This window comes from Neomonachus schauinslandi, chromosome 10, assembly GCF_002201575.2.
Source record: "Neomonachus schauinslandi chromosome 10, ASM220157v2, whole genome shotgun sequence".
Classification (NCBI taxonomy): Eukaryota; Metazoa; Chordata; class Mammalia; order Carnivora; family Phocidae; genus Neomonachus; species Neomonachus schauinslandi.
This window is the reverse complement of record NC_058412.1, coordinates 33,404,387-33,419,888: the sequence shown is the minus strand read 5'-3', so window position 1 is coordinate 33,419,888 and position 15,502 is coordinate 33,404,387. Positions and strand designations below refer to the sequence as shown.

General features: G+C 37.4%; 1 pseudogene; it reads right to left on the bottom strand.

Annotated features, from left to right (window-relative positions):
* Window positions 1-222: 222 nt before the first annotated feature.
* The window catches only part of LOC110587489, an 87,194-nt pseudogene continuing 71,914 nt past the window's right edge, over window positions 223-15,502 (bottom strand).

Here is a 15,502-nt window from a genome sequence, read left to right as displayed (position 1 = left end):
CACCCAGTGCTCCATTCAGTACGTGCCCTCTTTTTTTTTTTTTTCCAAAACAAAACAAATCTTTATTTACAATTGCAAACTTAAACAGAAAATCTTGGGTTCTGAATCTGTGACATTTCCAAGGTCTCTTGATCAAAAAGGGCTGAAGCAGGCAGGGAAGCAAACACAGGGGCCAATCTGGATTATTTTACTCAAGATCGTCACCCAGAGCAAGAGAAGGCCTGATCAGTCTTGCTCTGGACTACATCTCCCCACACTGTGAGATCACCACAGGCAGCTTGGGCTTATTGTTGGGGCCTGTGAGAACATTCCCCATCTTTTGCATCACTAGAAGTCCATCAATGATTTTTCCAAACACTATGTGCTTCCCATCCAGCCAATCACATTTAGAGCAGGTGATGAAGAACTGGGAGCCATTTGTACTGGGACCACTGTTTGCCATGGAAAGCAGGCCTGGAGCTGAGTGTCTTAGTTTAAAATTTTTCATCTGCAAATGTCCTCCGGTAAATACTGGCAACTCCAGTACCATCTCCATTAACAAAATCCCCACCCTGAATCATGAAATCCTTTATGACCCTGTGGAAGGTGCTCCCTTTGTATCCTATCGGAACCCCATCTTTTCTGAATTCTCCAGTGCAGAACTGCCTAAAATTCTCAGCTGATGTCTCTTTAGTCACCCAATATCACATATGTTTTGAAAATGTTCCTGCTTTTTAACCACAACAAGGTGTTGCATTTCCTTCATGAGAGTTTACTTGGAATTGGTTATCTTCCAAGTTTCCTTGTCTTTTTGCTTCAAGGAGGTGTGCATGAATGTTGATGAGCAAACATTTTGAGTTGGGTTACTTTTAATGACAGAAATGCAAAAAAAAATTGTCCCTAAGGCCTTGCGTTCACAATGATGTTTTTCCATTTTAACAACTAATGTTATTTATTCCTTTAAACTCTATGCCTAATATAAACTTTTTTCTTTATAATACACCTTTTAGATTTTTAGCTTTTTACGCAAACTTTTAGTACTCTCTTCTTACTGAAAAATTTTATGTCTCATCCATCACCATTTTAAAGGGAGATGGGGAAAAAGGGATCTAATTTGAGGAATCATAGAATTTTTAAACCAGCAAAGGGTTAGAGATCATTAGTGTGTTCCTTTCATTCTACAAATAAAAAATTGAATACTCATAGTGGACAACTTATCATTAAGTTGTATGTATGTGTGTATGTGTACAAACACATATACCCCTTCTTAAATTGTTAAAAAATAATTAGTCATACCCTGTTGGAGCTGGGCTTTGGTAACTTCCCTGTAAGTGTCTTGGGATTCCTAGACAGATTTGGAGATGGATCAGAATGTCCTGGGGTCTGGGTTTGGACTGATGCTCTCTCTCCCTAAGGGACTGCTCCGAGGCTATACCAGAGGGTAGGAATTAAATCAGTTCTCCTTCAGACCATCCTCAGTCAATTTAGAAACCAAAGGGATTATCAAGCCACTCCATATTTAGAATGGGAAAATGCCAGAGGGACAGTTCCAGTCTCAGGTTACTCTGAGCTCATACAATCTGTGTGTCTGCCACAATTGCTCTGTATTTTAAGAAATTTTTGAGATAAATGATATGCCTTATGACTGAATTCTAGCATGAAAATCTTAGGTAAACCAGCAGATAATCTTGGGAATCATGGAGTTCATCTAATTCATTTTGCTTATATACAGAACAGAAAACAAATCTGGTTTAAATTTTATAGGACATTAAATTACTGTGGCATCAGAATTCATAATGATCAATTTGTTCTAACTTTTTAAAGAGTTACAATAAGAATAAGCAACAATGTACTTTAATTAGATATAAAATATTTTTTTGATTAAAGTGTTTTTGGATTATTAGTTAAAACTTTCCACATAATAGTTTTTTTTAAAGATTTTATTTATTTATTTGACAAGAGAGAGACACAGCTAGAGAGGGAACACAAGCAGGGGGAGTGGGAGAGGGAGAAGCAGGCTTCCTGCAGAGCAGGGAGCCCGATGTGGGGCTCGATCCCAGGACCCTGGGATCACGACCTGAGCCGAAGGCAGTTACTTAATGACTGAGCCACCAGACACCCCTCCATGTAATGTTTTAAGCCATTTTCATGTCAGATAAACATAACCAGTGTGCTTTATTCATTAAGAACACATTTTGTGATTTTGTTGCACAGAGAAAGCTGAGGGGTGAACATCTATTAGCATTACCATCTTATATCTAATAAGATATATTTAACATAATAATCTAAAATTCTGAGACTGTTAACCCCATTCTCAGCAGAAGCTTTTTCTTTGATTGTGCTTTCTTATATTTGTTTCTTTGGATCTCTTTTTTGGAAAGGCTACATAACTAAGAACACAAGGTTAAAAACAAATTATTTGTCATTGGACTAAAATACTTTTGTTTGCTTATATTAGAACTTAACACTTTAGGGGCGCCTGGGTGGCTCAGTTGTTAAGTGTCTGCCGTCAGCTCAGGTCATGATCTCAGGGTCCTGGGATCCAGCCCCGCATCAGGCTCCCTGCTTCTCCCTCTCTCACTCCCCCTGCTTGTGTTCCCTCTCTTGCTATGTCTCTCTCTGTCAAATAAATAAATAAAATCTTAAAAAAAAAAGAACTTAACACCTTAGATAACTATGAAATATGGTAACATTTTCTTAGTGAAATTATTAAGACCATGCATGTTTCTATGATGAATAACAAAGTCACTATGTTTTGTACTAGTTTTACACATACATAATTGTTTTTAATATTATCAAAAACCCTCAAAAATATAACAGTAGTCAATCCTACTACTTTAAAAACTATATTCTTAAAGAACAAAGATGAGAAATTAAAGTTTTCCCTTAGAAGATGTCTTAAAAAGCTGTCCCTGAGTCAAGGAAGTAATTTGATAAAGACAGCAGTTGACTAGAAATAGAAACTGCTGTTTAGGCCCTGGAATAAAGCCCTGGAAACAGCTACATAGCTACATTTTAGGGACGCCTGGGTGGCTTTACTGGGCTATTAGCTTTATTGTTCAGAGCATATTGATTTATGCAAAAGAATCAGCAACCTTAACTATTTCTTGGAAGAAATGAACAATTATTTTATATTAAAACTTAAGAAAACACACAGTTTATTTAAATTCATGGTACTGCCTAGGTAATTTTCATTATACCAGTTTGCAAATATAATAACTCATCCCTGAAATCCCCTCGTCTGGCACTTCTCTCTTCTTAGCAAAATCTAATAGGGCAGAATTTCAGTTAAGTCTTGTGTCATAATGATTTTTCTTCTTTTCTTACTTGGGGAAGATTTTTTTCTTAACCTACTTTAAGGCAGTCAGGAAAATAAGTGATTAAAGCACGTCTAGTGATGCACTGTCCTTAGTTTTGTAGCATAAGTTGCTTTCTTAAGTTAATACAAAATATTCATTGTAAATTTATTGTGAGGGGAGATATATGTCAAGACGGGCCCATCATAATTCAAATGTGTAAAGAAAACTATCTATCTTTCTTTATGTTATCACTGTTCTCATTTGCCCTCAAGCCCTTCATCTCACAAAGGGAGAGGGAAACTTAATTTGTCAATTAAAGTAATTCCATTATTCCCTAGTCAAAACTAATTTTTTTAGAGGAGATTGACAAATAGTTCAAAACTTTTCTGTTCTTATCTTGGGAAATGGAGAAGAACCAATTCCCACATGGTGTTAAATGAGAGCCCCATGCACATTTGTTGTTCTTCCATTGAGGTGTTTATCTTTTTTTTTTTTTTAGAGATTTTATTTATTCACTTGAGACAGAGAGATACAGAGAAAGAGAGAGCATGAGCAGGGGAGAGGCAGAGGCAGAGGGAGAAGCAGGCTCCCCTCCGAGCCAGGAGCCAGACGTGGGTCTCGATCCCAGGGCCCTGGGATCATGACCTGAGCTGAAGGCAGATGCTTAACCATCTGAGTCACCCAGGCACCTGATTTGTGTATCTTAATGGTCTCTGGACAACAAAGTTGGTGTGATTGCTCTCTTTCATTGCTCATGATGGTCCATGTCTGGTGTGATTCTTGGTTTTTTTCTTTGGCACGGTCAAGATGCAATGGTGGACCCTTTCTTGTCTTCAGGTCTTGCTGGTAGTACTTTCTTTGATTCTGGCTGAGACTCCAATTTGCTCATTTTCTTAGATGGTCTCTCCTATAAATATTCTATTACAGAATCCCTTGTCTTCTTCCTGCAAGAATCTTATTAGTGAGCTCACCAGCTGGAACCCTCAGCTACTCTTTACATCTTCTCTGGGACCTGCTGGGAGTTCTGCACCCTCTCCATACCTGACATAGGCCAAAACACAGCATCCCGACTCTGCTATATTTGCTTTATATTAATGCACGGCCTTCTTCAAGGTGGTCTCCTTCTAGAGTCCCAGATGGGAATGATGGCACAAACCTGCTTTTGGTTTCTCTGGCATTTTTGGGCTCTTCCTACCACTTTTCCTTAGATTTGGCCCTGGTGCTGAGGGTACTTTGGGAACAAAGCAGGAGATGGGAGGACACTTGTGAATAAGCTCTTTTCCCTTTCTCTCTCTATTTGGTTTCTTTTCCCTTGGTCAAAAGGGCTTTATTCTTTCTCCTCTTATCTCATTGGGACTTCTTTCAGTCAGATCCTTCTATTTTCTTAGGTGGATTTGCCCTCTCCTAACTGGGGCAGAAAATGATTAAGGATTGCTAGGAAAGAGATCAAAAAGGAAAATATATCAGTAGATATTTTTAAAATATCCTCATTATATTCTTCTTCATAATACCCCTGGAATTTCATATAATGCTATCCCTATTTTAGAAATAAGAGGCCAGTGAGAGAAATTAAGGGCAGTCAGGAATATACAGGACTAAAACTTCAGGTTTCCGTGCTTTAGAAACACATCATTCAGTGGCTATTTATCAGAGCCCCTACAATGTGTGTGAAGTTTTGTACAAAGTACAAAGCATAAAACATTGGCCCCTTTCCTTCTAGTTAGGTAGATACGATTGATGTGTTGTTGATTAAAAATGGCACATGAGTGTCCAATGAATCAACACTGTCATAGTTCATAGATAGAGTGATTGATTCAGACTGGGCTGGTGAAAGAACATTTTGCGAGGCAGTAAAATATAAGCTACTCTTAGAAGTATGGATAAGATTCATACTGGAGTAGTGGAGGGAATATGATGGTCTAAGGGAAAGACATGGCTGTAAGAAAGGAGTGGAGAAGGAAGATATAAAACTTATTTGAGAAACAAACAATTCATTTCTTTAGTCAATCACCTATGTAAGAAATGCTAGGGAAGTAAGGCTGAACCAGAAATTTGGGGATGTCCTATCTTGAGACATGGCTAGGTTTGCCCTGATTAACAGAACATTTGGTAAGAGTTATGACCTGAAACTAAATGTTGCCAAAATGTAGGGACTCATATGCAAGTCCTAAGAGAAACTGGTGGTCAAGTCACAAGGTTCCAAAGAGTGTGGAAACAGGTTGTAGTTGTTAACAAAGCTGCAGTGGTGTGAGTAAATTTGGAAGAGAGCCAGGGGTCTTTACATGTGAGTAGAGCTTAGAATTCAGAGGCTATAATACTTGCAGACCAGAAGGCTGCAGGGGAAATTTCTTAGTGGATGGAAAGGCTCCAGTCCAAAGAACAGCTCCAGTCCTGAGAGTAGCAAGAGGGAAGGCCCCCCCATCCCTGAGAGGGTCACTAGGATACTAACACAGCCTTGATGAACAGCAAGGGTCATTTACGCTCTCTGGCAATCTCATCCAATCTCAAGGTTTATTGATGACATGCAATTGTATGTGTCTTTCTTGTGGCAGCACAATTTGTTGGCAAGGATGGGTTTTGGCGTCAGACAGATCTGGAATTCAGACAGGCTCATTTGTGTTATTGGCTACTTGTATGATCTTGGGACTGTGACCTTAATATCCATTAAAAAATATCTTAAATGGAGATTAAACCTCATAATTAAAGAGTCATCTTGACAACTGTTGGTAGATGAGGTAATATATGTAGACTGTCCAGCATATAACAGACACCAAGTATTAATTTTTCCACTTGCTGATATCACTTCCTTATTCTCAAATGCTTAGAGTCTCCTTCATCTAGATGCCCACATAGCACCTCAGATAAAATGCCTGCTGTTGAATTCATTATCTCCACTCCCAATCCTGCTTTTTTCCCTCTTTTCTATTTGCATTTATGGCGATACTGGGCTCCCTGTTGTAAGTCTTTAACCCAGAGGCTATCAAGGGTACAGAGCCAGGATTGGGGTGAGGCCAGGGATGTGAATTGTGCAAATGCAGGGTCAGAGCCTGTCTTTATTGAAATTTTTGATAGTTTCTGGCACAGTCAATGTGGAAAACAGTATGGACGTTCCTCAAAAAATTAAAAAGAGTATTACTATATGATCCAGTAATTCCACTACTGGGTTTTTATCCAAAGAATACAAAACACGAATTCAAAAAGATGTAGGCACCCCTATGTTTGTTGCAGCATTATTTTCAATAGTCAAATTATGGAAGCAACCCAAGTATCCATCCATAGAGGAATGGAGAAAGAAGACGTGGTAGATATACACAATGGAATATTACTCAGCATAAAAAAGAATGAAATCTTGCCATTTGCAAGAACATGGATGGACCTAGAAGGTATAATGCTAAGCGAAATAAGTCAGCCAGAGAAAGACAAATACCACATGATTTCACTCATGTATGGAATTTGAGAAACAAAACAAATGGACAAAGGAAAAAGAGAGACAAACCAAAAAACAGCCTCTTAACTAGAGAGAACAAATGGATGGTTCCCAGAGGGGTCGGGTGGGGGGATGGGTGAAATAGGTGAAGAGGATTAAGAGTACACTTATTGGGATGAGCACTGAGTAATGTATAGAATTGTTGAATCACTGTATTGTACAGCTGAAACTAATATAACTAATATGTTGACTATACTGGAATTAAAATTTAAAAAATTATAAATAAATAAAAGAGATAAGTTTTATGGTATGTAAATTATACTTCAATAAAGCTGTTTTTTTTTTCTTTTTAAAAAAATGTTATTATGTTATGTTAATCACCATACATTACATCATTAGTTTTAGATGAAGTGTTCCATGATGAAGCTGTTTAAAATGTATAAAAAAGCAATTTTTGATATTTTGTTGTTAATGCATTATTTTGCAATAGTTTTTACTTAAAAATTATTATATATTGTGTTTGTTTTGCATACTGTTCTTTAAAAATTGAACTAGTTTGTCCACATTTAAAAATTAGGAGTTGTCAGATAAGAATCCAAATTTGTGGCTTTTTGGAAAAATTCTAAAACCTGGCACCATTAGATCTGTATTTCCCACACCAGCAGTTGGATAGAGATGAATAGTAACTACTTTTTGTAAGGGGCCATGAACTCTCCAGTTTGCCACAGTTCCCACCTTTCTCTCCTTGTATGTACCTGTATGTTCTTATACTTTACCTTTGTACCCCATCTTTTTCTTCTCTCATTCTTTATTCTTTTCCTTCTCCTTCCTTCCTTCCTTCTCCCTTTCCTTCCTTCCTTCCAGACTGAGCATTTCATTCTACTTTATACTTCAAGTTACCCTTCAGTACTTTTTCTGGTCAGCTCTTCTCCATGTTATGCTGCTTTATGTCCATAGGATCAAAGAAAAATAGAACTGTAAGAGAAGTCAGTCTCTTCCCCTTATTTATAGGCAAGAAAGCTGAAACATAAGAAGGTTGAGACTTTTCAAAGGTCATATAATTAATAAAGGAAACCAATTAGACCCAAGCCTGTCTTTGAAGATAAACTTCACTACTTTAACCCCCTTGTTAATATTTTTAAAAAGCCTCTCCTCTTTTCTTCCTCAACCCTGAAATTCTAACTCAACCACTGAACCTTTGTCATGGCAAATTTTTATTTAGAGTAAAATCGTCATTGTTTAAGGGTTCTGTTCCTTTGCCCCAGGATGCAACAATTTTGGCTAAAAATGCTGGGATTCTGTGAGGAAAGCAGACTAAGAGCCCTAGGGATAGCAGGTACAAGATAAAAATGGGTGTGTTTTTGCTGTGATAAATGACAAAAGAAGAGGGGAAAAGAGGAGGTCAGAGAACCTGCATGACTCTTGATGGCCTTTGCCTCCAGGAAAGTCAAACCAGTTTGCTGGATTGAAACCATGTCACACCTTTGCTGTGCTCTCCTTTTTCCTCCTTGAAATAACAGTTGAGAAAATTACTCCATAGGACATGGAGTTTTCTTTCCTGTGTCATAGGTCTCAGTTGGGATAGTATTAAACTGGGTCCTTACTACACAATCATCTTAGTCATGGAGACTAAAGCATATATGAGAAGATAAAAAAGTGAAAAGTGACGTGTGCAATGACAGGTTCTTGAAACCCTCTTACATAACACTCTGTGAGAAGGTGAAGATCAGGACTTCTAATAGCTGTAGTCTGTTTGTATTATCAGTATTTGTTAACAGGGATAAAAATCCAGGGCAGAGGGTGACCCCTCTACCTAACTGCCTAAGAGTTTGTGGAGGAGGGTGTGATGGTCTTTACCAGTTATTCAAACACTAATCTAGGTATTGCTGTGAAGGTATTCAGTCGATGTGATTAAAGGCTATAATCACTTGACTTTAAGTAAGGGAGATTATCCTAGATAATTTGTGTGGATCTGACTCAAACAGCTGAAAGACCTTAAGAGCTGAGTCTTCCCTAATAAGAAAAAATTTGCCTGTGGACAGTAACTTCTCTCTTTCCTGAGAGTTCCAGTCTGTCTTTCTTGATGGCCTGCCCTGTGGGTTTCACACTTGCCCAGACAGCACCCACAATTGTGTGAGCCAATTTTTTGCAATAACTGTCTAATATATTATATATCTCCTACTGTTCTGTTTCACTGGTTGAATCTTGGGAAAGTGGGGGAAGTCGAGAGGTATCTGACGGGTTTTGTTCTGTGTATAGCATTGGCATCTTGAAGATGCTAGAGCTGAGTACTGGGGTGGGAAATATGAACATGTTTAGATGCCAAATCTTAGTCCAGATGCTTTTATAAAATCAGTGAAATGTTTCTAATTTGGAGGAAGTGGTTCATACTGACTACTAACACTAAAATAAAATTTGATAGGGTGATAAGCACGTCTTATGTTCCAACTATACAGGATGATGTAGATTTTATAGTTTTTAGGCTTCAACAACTCAAGTTCCTCAAGTTAAATCAAGCTCATTCTCCAGTTCTGGATGTCAAGGACAAAATGTCAAGGAATTGCACATTTGAGAGATCAGAAATAGAGATTGGTGAGTTTTACTGTACTTATCCTGGAGACCTGTATTCTAAAATACAAGAAGTGCTTCTGTGAAACATTAATAATATTCAATCCTAATTGTCAAAGCATTTCTCAACAAAACATTTCCTTTCTCTGGCCTTCTGCTTTCTGTCCAGGTCCCAGTCTTTGATCACATGTATTTTACAGAGGGACATCTCAGTGTGCATCTTCCAGAGAGAAGAATGTTACTGAACAAGGCTCAGGGCCTTAACTCAGGAAAACTAATTGGTATGTAAGCAGTGTGTTCCTGCTTTTGGCATAGTTGAGTTAACAGAGTTAGGTCTGTGTGACTCATACCTCATTTCAGAATTTTAGCAGAAATGGCATCTAAAAAGAAAATATAGATAAAGAATAGAGAGATTAAAATTTAAAAAGGTAACTATTAAAATGGATAGAAAATGTACTAAAATGTTGAGAAAGATGCTGACAATGTATTAACAAATGAATTAACCTCATATTTTATCAGAGGTCTGCTTTGGGCCTCATTTAAACAATGTTATATGTAGAGCTAGAGTACTGAATGTCTTTTGTAATGTCTCTTAGAAATGTTTATAAAGAGCTATCAATCATGTGTCTAAAGTCAGTGCTTGAGTCTGTTACGATTTTGCAGAAGTACTACTCAATCTTTTATTGAATAATTTTATATTTCTATAGTGAATATGATTTTTCTGGACAATAGTTATGTCAATAAGTCAGCACTTAGGGGCTTAATATAATTAAGTCAGAAGAAAACGTAACGTTGTTTCAGATAGGATTAAGTTCAGTTACATATAACAGAAAATCCAAAGCAAAAGAGGTTTAAACAAAATAGAGGTTTGTTTCTTTCTCCAGTGAAAGATGTCTGGAGGTATGATGTCCCTGGCTGGGGTGGCCATTCCTCCGTCACTGGGGAGCCAGACACTTCTGTGTTTTGGCTCCACTGTCTCGGAATATGGCTTCCACTGTCACTTCATGGTTTAAGATGGCTGCAGGTATTCCAGTCATCATGTTTGTGTTCTAAGCAACACAAAAGAAAGGAGGAGGACAAAAGGGGAGCAATTAGCAGCTCAGTCAGAGCCCTTTAAGAAACCTCCATGGAATTCCACATAGCAATCCTCTTTCAGTGTTGAGCACTAAATCCCTTCACGATATTGAATGTTAAGGAATCTGGGAACACTGTCATTTAGCTGGTGCATTACTGCCCTGAGTGAAGTAGGGCAACAATGAAAGAGGTAGAGAGCTAGCCATCTCTACCACACATCCCTATTTGAATGCACATTTAAAAAAAGGAAACAAATGGTAAGATCATTGTCTAAATTAGAAGGAGAACCAAGATCAGGATTCTTTTAAGTCTGACTTCTAACAGAATAATAATGTTCTCTTTCAAGTTTGTTACCATTAACTGGAGCATTTTGGTTTCTTGGTGGCCTTCTGAATGGTTTTGAAAGTTGGTATGGTATAACCGGGGCAGAGAGAAGAGAATGAGTTACTAGAGGAGATATAGGAATATATGGGTATGGTATGTGCATGTGTGAATGAAAGGCCTTTTGAGTGTGGGGATATGGATGGACTGGTGAGTGGCTGGCTGAAGAATGGAACCCTTCTTGCTATGCTAATGGACTAAAATGTTGGAGGTCCAGTGTGTTTGGGAAATGAAATGTGATGATTATACTAGACAGAGATTTGAAAGCCCAACTTTCCTTCTCTTTTCCCTTTTGGGAGACTGTGCCTTTGTGATGCATTGTTGATGCTTTATGTAATCTTCCATTCTCCTTTATGCCAGAGCAATGCATAGTCTCCTTTTGTGGTTGAATTAGATTTATATGGATCAAGCTGAGTGTTTTGGAATTTAAACAGTCTTGGTGTTGGCTGAATGTTGGGGAGAAATATTTGAATCTAAGCTATCATGTTTGTGCCAAGATTTTGGAGATTCCAAAAGCCACTGGGGAACTTTTTCAGTGCTAACTGGAGCATGTAGCCTATCATAAGATTTCTAAGTCTCACAAGAAGACACTTAGATCATTAGATGGGGTCCCAGAGGAGATACATTTCTGAACTGGGGCAGAGATTGTGATTGCAATCTTTTTTTTTTTTTTTAAGATTAAAAAAAGAAAATCTGACAGAGAGAGAGAGCACAAGCAGGGGGAGCAGCAGAGGGAGAGAGAGAGAAGCAAGCTCTCCACTGAGCAAAGAGCCTGATGTGGGGCTTGATCCCAGGACCCTGGGATCATGACCTGAGCCAAAGGTGGGTACTTAACTGACTGAGCCACCCAGGCGCCCCTGTGATTGCAGTCTTTAGCACAGTTCCCTCCCCACCTTCATCTCTTATGTGTAGTGGGCTGGAGATTGTGAAATGTGATAAGTGCTTGATACGCACATAGCTAGCACCTCTTAGACTTCATCATACCACCAGACCTAACATTTCTGTCTACTTTAGCCCAGGACCCCAGGGAAGACATGCCTACTGGGGAATATGCTTACAGAATACTTAACCAGTTGGTATACACCATATGGTTTCCTTTAATAGTTTTTTTTAAGGAAATGGTTAAAATAAAGAGTGAATAACAATATTTCAAAGGTGGCACATGGTATGTGTGATTTCCCAGGTCTGTCCTTATTATGATATTCAAGTATATGACAAATGAGCTGTTTAACAATTAGTCTATAGCTCAGTGTCCTGCCTTCAGAACACATGAGAAATTTCAAAGTATTTTACCCACAAAAACCTATCAAAGTTTTGATGTGGCTGGTCTTATCAGAGGAAAGCTCTACTATCATTCTTAACAAACTTCATAAATTCTTATCTAGGGAATTTTCATCTATATCATGTGTAATGATACCATGAAGCTCTTAAATAAATTGTGTGGGTAAATGAAAGATTTAAAAATTGATCAGCAGCATCTTTATGGTTTATGCTTAGATTATTTTATGACCTCAAGACAAATATATGCATGTGTTCTCATTTTGTAAATGGTCTACTTTTTCTCCAAGATGTTCTTGGGATTTTTGACAAAATTAGGCAGAATATATTCAAAAGTAAATGAAATGAATGCATAAATTTGTTGCCTGAAAGACTAAGTTAAGACTACAAACATTAAAAAAATGTAAATTCCTATACCAAGAGAAAACAGAGTTTTATAGCAGAATTAGATATAGAAATAGATTATAAAAACATAAGGATTGGGAGCTTAGATGCATAAACATAAAATTCAATGTCAGCCAAAATTTATGACTAAAAAGAATGTCATTTTAATTGTGTCATAAAGAAAAGTTATTCACACTACTTTTTGTTATGCTTTTGTGAATGTTTAAAAAATGCCTCTATTAGAAGGGAGTTTGGGAAGATGGTGCAATAGGAAGACCCTGAGCTCACCCCATCTCGTGTTTACAACTAGATATCATCCACATTGAAATCAATAAGCTGAAGAGCAATTTGATCGGAAGCCTGACAGAACAAACTCCACAACTAAATATAGAGAAGACGCTGCATCTGAAAGTTTAGGAAGATCAGGAAGGTGTAGGGAGGTTGCTCGCAGGAGGGAGGGAGCAGGGTGTGGGGAGAGGGCAGAGAAATGGGCCCTCCTACCAGGGGGCTCACATGAGGAAGACTAATCCCCATAATGTTTGGCTCTAAAAACCAGAGAGACTGAATTCCATGAGTTTGTAAAACTAGTAGGACTTGGAGCCTGGAGCTTTAAAAGTCAGCTGACTCTAACCGTGCATATTTTTTGACTACAACACCTATGAAACTAGAAGTCAACCACAAGAAAAAATCTGGAAAGAATGCAAATACATGGAAGTTAAATAACATGGTACTGTACAATGAATGGGTCAACTAGGAAATAAAAGAAGAAATAAAAGTACTGGAAACAAGTGAAATTGAAAATACAATTGTCCAAAACCTCCGGGATACAGCAAAAATGGTTCTATGAGGAAAGTTTATAGCAATCTAGGCCTACCTCAAGAAGCAAGAAAAATCTCAAATAAAGAACCTAACTTTACACCTAAAGGAGCTAGAAAAAGAACAACAACAAAACCTAAAGCCAGCAGAACAGAAATAATAAAGATTAGAGCAGAAATAAATGATACAGGAACTAAAAAAAACCATAGAATAAATCAATGAAACCAGGAACTGCTTCTTGAAAAAATTAATTAAGTTGACAAACTCTAGCCAGACTTATCAAGAAAGAAAAAGGACTCAAATAAATAAACTCACAAATGAGAGAGGATAAATAACAACCAACACCACAGAAATACAAACAACTATAACAGAATATTATGAAAAGCTATATGCCAACAATTTGGACAACCCAGAAGAAATGGATAAATTCCAAGAAACACTTAAACTACCAAACTGAAACAGGAAGAAATAAAAAATTTGAGCAGACCAATAAGCAGCAAAGAAATTGAATCAGTAATAAAAAAAACCCCAACGAACAACAGTTTGGGACCTGATGGCTTCACAGGTGAATTCTACCAAACATTTAAGAAGAGTTAATTCCAAGAAAGAGAAGAAGAAGGAAAACTTCCAAATTCATTCTATGAGGCCAGCATTACCCAGATACCAAAACCAGACAAAGACGCCATTAAAAAAGTGAACTACAGACCAGTATCTCTGATGAACATAGAGGCACAAACTCTCAACAAAATACTAGCAGACTGAATTCAACAATACATTAAAAAGTCATTCACCATGATCAAGTGGGATTTATCCCTGGATTGCTAGGGTGGTTCAGTATTTGCAAATCAGTCAACAAGATAAATCACATCAACAAGAGAAAGGATAAGAACCATATGATCCTTTCAATGGTTGCAGAAAAAGCATTTGACAAAGAACAACATCCATTCATGATAAAAACTCTCAACGAAGTAACTTTAGAGGGAACATACCTCAACATAATAAAGGCCGTATATGAAAAGCCCACAGCTAACATCATCCTTAATGGGGAAAAACTGAGAGCTTTTCCTGTAAGGTCAGGAACAAGATGAATATGTCCACTCTCACCACTTGTATTCAACATAGTACTGGAAGTCCTAGCCATAGCAATTAGACAAGAAAAAGAAAGAAAGGGTATCCAGATTGGTAAGGAAGAAGTAAAACTTTCACTATTTGCAGATGACATGATACTGTATATAGAAAACCTGAAAGACTCCACCAAAAAACTGCTAAAACTGACAAATGAATTCAAGGAAGTGTGAGGATACAAAATCTATGTACAGAACTCTGTTGCATTTCTATACACTCATAATGAAGCAGGAGGAAGAGAAATTAAGAAAACAATCGCATTTACAATTGTACCAAAAATAATAAGATACCTAGGAATAAACCTCCCAAGGAGATGAAAGACCTGTACTCTGAAAACTATAACACTAATGAAAGAAACTGAAGACAACACAAAGAAATGGAAAGACAATCCATTCTCATGGATTGGAAGAACAAATATTGTTAAAATGCCTACACAAACCAAAGCAATCTACACATTTAATGCAATCCTTATCAAAATACAACAGCATTTTTTCACACAACTAGAACAAATAATTCTAAAATCTGTATGAAACCACAAAAGACCCTGAATAGCCAAAGCAATCTTGAAAAAGAAAAACAAAGCTGAAGGCATCATAATTCTGGACTTCAAGTTATATTACAAAGCTGTAGTAATCAAAACAGGATGGTACTGGCACAAAAGTAGACACATAAATCAATAGAACAGAATAGAAAATCCAGAAATAAACCCACAATTATATGGTCAATTAATCTTGGACAAAGCAGCAAAGAATATCCAATGGGAAAAAGACACTTTCTTCAACAAAAGGTGTTGGGAAAACTGGACAGCAACATGCAAAAGAAAGAAACTTGACCACTTCCTTATGCCACACACAAAAATAAATTCAAAATGGATTAAAGACCTACATGTGAGACCTGAAACCATAAAAATCCTAGAGGAGAACACAGGCAGTAGCTTCTTTGACATCAATTGTAGCCATAGCAACTTCTTTCTACGTATTTCCCCTGAGGCAAGGGAAACAAATTGGGATTATGTCAAAATAAAAAGCTTCTGCACAGCAAAGGAAACAATCAACAAAACAAAAAGGCAGCTGATGGAATAGGAGGAGATATTTGCAAATGATATATCTGATAAAGGGTTAGTATCCAAAATATATAAAAAATGTATACAGCTCAATACGCAAAAAGCAAA